The sequence below is a fragment of the Lactuca saligna genome, chromosome 3 (genome assembly GCF_052625555.1).
Source record: "Lactuca saligna cultivar CGN05327 chromosome 3, ASM5262555v1, whole genome shotgun sequence".
NCBI classification, from domain to species: Eukaryota; Viridiplantae; Streptophyta; class Magnoliopsida; order Asterales; family Asteraceae; genus Lactuca; species Lactuca saligna.
Genome location: NC_136419.1, coordinates 156,270,455 through 156,276,161, shown reverse-complemented (window position 1 = coordinate 156,276,161; position 5,707 = coordinate 156,270,455).

The following is a 5,707-nucleotide window of genomic DNA, read 5'->3' as shown; positions in this document are numbered from 1 at the left end:
TTCAGAAACCTTTGAAAGTTTCAAAGAGTTTAAACAAGAAGTGCAGAATTAGTTGGGCATGAAGATAAATTTTCTCCGATCTGATCGGGGAGGAGAATATATTAGTATCGAGTTCCACAATTATCTTAAGGAATGTGGAATTATTTCACAATTGACACCACCTAGGACACCACAACTTAATGGTGTGGATGATAGGGACAATCGAACCTTGTTGGACATGGTTCATTCTATGATGAGTCGAGCTTTGTTAACTATCTCATTCTAGGGGTACGCCTTAGAGACTGTCTCCAATATCCTTATTCTAGTCCCAATTAAAAAGGTTTCCAAAATACCTCACAATATGTGGATAGGTAAGGTTCCCTTATTAGCACGCATCAAGGGTTGGGGTTGTGAGGGTTTTGTGAGAAAAGAAAATCATGACAAGCTCGAACCTCGAAGTGAGTGAGGTATTTTCATCGGCTACCCACAAATATCCTTCGGATATCTCTTCTATAGACCGAGTGACAATGTTGTCTTCGTTGCTAGGATAGGAGTCTTTCGAAAGAGAGATAGAGAGAGGGGGGGAGAGAGAGAGGGGGGAGAGAGAACTCATATCCCAAGAGGACATTGGGAGGAAAATTAACCTTCAATACCTTCAAGAGTTAAGCGATGAAGGAACCTCAAACAGTAGCGATCAACCCGAGGAGGAAACTTCTGTTGAACCAATTGACGAATCCTTACCTCTGAGAGGTTCCAGTAGATTTAGACAAGAACCTGACTTTTATGGTTTCCATATTACTTCTGCAGGTGATACATTTATCAGTGATAGTACACTGGTAAAATTAGATGAACCTAACAACTACAAGGAAGCCATGGCAGGCCCTGAGTCTGCTAAATGGAAAGAGGCAATGGACAGAGAGATTTAGTCTATGTATGATAATCAAGTTTGAAATCTATTTATGGATTGAAATAAGCATCTCCCAGATGGAAACTTTTTTTTATGATAAAGTCAAAGAGTTTTTATTTTCGAGAATCGAGGATTTGTTCTGTGTATATGTCAAAGCTAGTGGGAGTATCGTTAGCTTTCTCGTGTTGTATGTGGATAACATGCTGCTCATACGAAGCGACATTCCAATCTTGTAGGAGGTTAAGTCCTAGGATAGGAAGTGTTTCGCTATGAAGGACCTCAGAGAAGTTGCTTATATACTATGGATAAGGATAGTGAGAAACAGGAGTAGAAGATTAATAGGACTTAGTCAACATACCTACTTAGACAAAGTGTTGAAGCGTTTCAGCATGGAGGAATCCAAGAATGGAGAATTACCTATCTAGAGCAATACCAAATTGAGTTAGACTCAGAGTCCGAGTATAGAGGCTGAGATAGCAGAAATGAGTCGAATACCATATGCTTCTATTGTTGGCTTGATCATGTATGCTATGAATTATACTAGCCCTGATGTGGCCTTTGCTTTGAGCATGCTCAACAAATATCAAGGAAATCATGGTAAAGCTCACTGAACTGCAGTAAAGAACATTCTTAAGTACCTGCGAAGGACTAAGGTGTGGTTCCTTACCCTCGGTGTGAGTGATGACTTGAGAGTGACATGGTATAGTGACGCCAGCTTTCAGACCGACAGAGATAATTTCCGCTCTTAGTCAGGCTGGGTATTTACCCTTAATGGACGAGAAATAATGTGCAAAAAGTTCCAAACAGGAAACTGTGGTTGATTCAACGTGCAAATCAGAATACATAGCAGCAAAGGAGGCAATATGGCTGAAAAACTTCATTGGAGACCTTGGAGTTGTACCAGTTGTAAAGGAGCCTGTGGATATTTTTTATGACAACGAGGGTGCGGTAGCCTTAGCCAATGAACCAAGGGATCGTGGCAGATCCAGGCACATCGACAGAACATATCACTTCGTAAGACATCGAATAGAAGAAGGACTCCTCGTGATGAAGGGGGTATCGTTCGAAGATAACCCAAGATCCCTTACGAAGGGAATGAGTGGGTCTAAGCAATTGCAGCACCCTAAGGGAATTGTGATGGGTTTCAAGCAATACATCATTCCTATGGTGTACATGCAAACCCTAATAACTTTGGATCTATTTTGTCTAATGAACATGCAATTGATTATCCAAAACTATAAACCCTAGATCTAATAAACTATAGCTAAAATTAGGGTTTAGATCTTAACTTTGATTGTTATATAGCAATAACAATCAATCCTTGGCTTCAGAAAGCTTAATGCATCAAGTGTTTCACCTATAATGGAGTCACAAACACCACTAAGAAACTTTGATGAATAGGGAGGAGAGAGGAGGCACCAAAAACGGCTAGAAACCCTAAAGGAAGTATTCACCACGTTTTTGGGGCCATAAGGGTTCCTTATATATGTTGGCTATTAGGGTTTACAACTAGGAAACCCTAATCTGATTGCTTAAGCCCTAAGCAGCCAATGGACTCCCTCGTTAGAAGCCTTGGACGATTTCTAATGGGTTTCCCCATAGAATTCGTCCACTCCAACTTCTATGGAGTCCACAAGCCCATCTATGTAGTTACCTTATAATTACACAATAAGTCCCTAAAGTTTAATTAATCTCCTTTAGCCACAAAATTAATTCTTGACTAATATTAATTAAACAATATGATTTCTCATTTAATATATTATTCTCATAATATATTAATAAATCATAATTAAACCTTTCTCTCCTTAATTCATCCTACATATTGCTATGGTGAAGGCAACCCAAAAGGACCATGCTCATAATCGGGTCAAGTACATACCAAAATATTTATGGACATAGACACTAATCCAACAGTCTCCCACTTGGATAATTCAAATAACTATTTTGCATAACTTCAGAACCTAATCAGCAAGCGTAGCTTTCAAAAGCCATTGTCAACTCTGATCGTATCAAATAGCATGTCCTTTAGATAAGGGATCATATATTCCTCCATTCTCAAGATATGGTATAGACACAAGACATGAATTTCGATCATTCTCTCTATACTGTTTCCCGACTTCTGATTTATGATGACTAGTAAAAGACTACAATTGAACACATCAACTTAGTCCCGGCTTGGCCAAACACTTAGGGTGTCATCACTAAATCATCTAGGGGCCCACATATATCACTTTTATCCCACTTTGGGTAAAAGGAGTGGATAAACTTTGACTCAAATGCTCGCTTGCACCTACTGATTGAATCACACACAACAATAAGTTTTATAACACCAAGTTACTGGTGCATTTACTTATCATCAGTGCGCAACCGCCCAACAAATAATAACTCACACATCTAGGTTTCAAGAATATACAATATTATCGACTCACAATAACTCGCGATAAAATCCATGAAGTGTCACGTGAGCGTGGGTTTAATCCAATACTCTAATCTTATCAAAGCACTCATGAACTCTGTAGCAAACTTGTGCTATGTCTAAACTCTTCAAACAATCTACAGACTCTTCATGACAGTCTTGCTTTATACCTAATTCCAGAGTATGATCGACTGTAGAGGTTCGAATAAACCAGTTATTCTAGAAGCCAAAACATGAAAAACTGAAACATAATAATAATACTTAATCCTTTATGGCCCCAAAACTTTTGAGTGTAAATAAAACACTTTTATTTAAACGCCATACTTATTACTCATTATTTATCATTTAATATTTCGGATAATCAACCCATTACTTGAATTACAACAACAAGTGTCCCATGATCCAAGCATGCATACTTTGTTTCATATGGTCCATGCGTTGTGAAATAGATCAATTGAAAACCTATCCAACGAAACACATTTCACAATTCTAAATCCTTATTATTAGTGTAAGAACACAACATTCTTGCCACTAACAGAATATGTTAGATTCTAACATTTTATGCAATGATCCTTTCGTAATTTCATAGCAAAAAAGTCACCAAGACTCGGCTAATGAAATTCCAAGGTATTCTATTGGAAATTGTTACGAGACAATTCCATAGACGAGAAGTCTCTCATTCAAAGTACATTCCTTTGAATGATCCTTCTTGCATAAAAGTTTCTAAACTAGACATAGACTCTCAATATCCAACTCCCTATTTGGAAACATTTCCATATTTTCCATATGACAACTCATTCTTTACAGATTCTTATCTATTCATAATAATGTCGACATGGTCCATCCAATACTATACTTCCAACTGCTTACAAGCGACAAATACTCAGAGACCTTTGGATCGTCCTTTGATAGTTGTTTAATTATTTTAGTAAAAGCCAATTCTAGTCCTTTTTCCCTCTTAATGCACTAGGCATTTGGAAAATTTTAGAATGGTCAAATATTATATAATTTGCAATCGATCCTATACCCGAAGCATATGGGACATGATGCATAATGTCTTACATAAAGATATGATACTTTATCAATCTTCTGCCATAATATTTTATGTGTCACATTCTCAGTATTCGAACTATGAAGAAGGATGTCGTAATCATAATCGAAATTTGAGAACACACTATGTATCCTTTGACTAAATTTATTAAAATTTCTCAATCTAAGCTTTAGATTTTGAAACGAAGTATAATATTCTCTCCCTTAATTATAGCAAAACAACTTTTCAACCCTTGCGACTTTGCAAAGTGAATCTTTGTTTTCTATAACTAATATTGCTAACTTGCAATACTTACCATAATAATCATGATGCTTATTATCATACAAACATAACACTTATGCTCCCACTAGCCTTGACATCTATCTAGAAAACATCTGAACTTACAGAAAACAATGCTTATTGAATTCCTTAATTTCATATTTCTAAATACCTGATGTTTTGATAACCCTTTATCTAAACTTCTTAAACTCATAAACCTTTGTCTTAGAAGGCTCTTATGTGTGTCTAAACTAATTCAGAACTTATGTTACTAAGTCCCATATGTTCAAACCAATTGCCAAATCTCACAATTCGAACTATGAACAAGGATGTCGTAATCATAATCGTATCTGAGAATACAATTTTTTACAATTGCTATCTTTTAAAATCTCTCTTAGTGAAAGCATTTCCTCACAACCATTTTCATGAAGGAGGGAAACCTTATGACACTTAGGGTGCGTTTAGTTGTGGAAAATTGTTTTCATTTACTAAGAAAATGCTTTCAGTTAATAGAGTTGAGTTTTCGTTTTCAATTTTCAATGAAAATTTTAGAAAACGCGTTTGGTTGAAACCAGGGGAGTTTTCATTTTCCATCTTAGAAATTTGGAAAACTTTGGAAAAATATAAAAATCACTTTTCAAATTTACATACAATTTGGAAAACTGAAAATTTTCATTTTCTTGGAAAATTTTGGAAAACTGAACGAAGCAAACGGGTTTTCAAAATTTCCGTTTTTCTTGGAAAATTTTTCTAGAAACTGGAAAATTTTCCACAACCAAACGCACCCTTAGATTTTATGGTGTATGTGCTCCAATCCATGTGAATTTTCCAAAACCAAGGTTCACGACAAATCCAAGCTCATATGGGCTGAACATGTTTAAATTTGATTTCTTGCCTCATGGCAGCACAAATACCCACCATGTCTTCCAAGCAACTCACCTTTTCATATCAATGTAATTTCCATTGATCAAGGTGCTTTGTCTTTATGAATTCAAATGAGAACTCATAGAACTCATATGCATAATTAACTCAATTGGAATGGCACAGAAACAAAATAATGTCAACACGATAGGTGGTAAACCTCAAGTCGTGTGCT